The sequence below is a fragment of the Calidris pugnax genome, unplaced genomic scaffold (genome assembly GCF_001431845.1).
Source record: "Calidris pugnax isolate Ruff unplaced genomic scaffold, ASM143184v1 scaffold44, whole genome shotgun sequence".
Lineage (NCBI taxonomy): Eukaryota > Metazoa > Chordata > Aves > Charadriiformes > Scolopacidae > Calidris > Calidris pugnax.
The window spans coordinates 3,827,644-3,827,909 of NW_015094506.1; the positions used below are offsets into that span (position 1 = coordinate 3,827,644).

General features: G+C 47.4%; 1 protein-coding gene across 2 annotated transcripts in view; it reads right to left on the minus strand.

The window, feature by feature from the left end:
• DDX17 (DEAD (Asp-Glu-Ala-Asp) box helicase 17) overlaps positions 1 to 266 on the minus strand; it is a 21,151-nt gene that overhangs the window by 20,251 nt on the left and 634 nt on the right. The gene's annotated exons all lie outside the window — the stretch shown is intronic.

A 266-nucleotide genomic window follows, 5' to 3' on the forward strand; every position in this document is an offset into this window, starting at 1 on the left:
GGGGGGGGGGGAGGGAGTCGGGCAGAGGAGAGGAGGGCTGGCAGAAAATAAATTAAAGGTAGGGGAGAAAAGAAAAAGCAGGCCTAAGAACTGCAAGCAAGACACGGCTACATGTGAACGACGGAAAAACTAAATAAAACATTTTTTAAAAAAGCACAAACACCCTTTGCTGCCGGAACCGTACTAATAAAAGTCTCCAGCTCCCCCCTCCCCAAGCAATAATTTTTTTGGGAAAATCTTGCCTCAATACCGCAAGCTGAACGCGC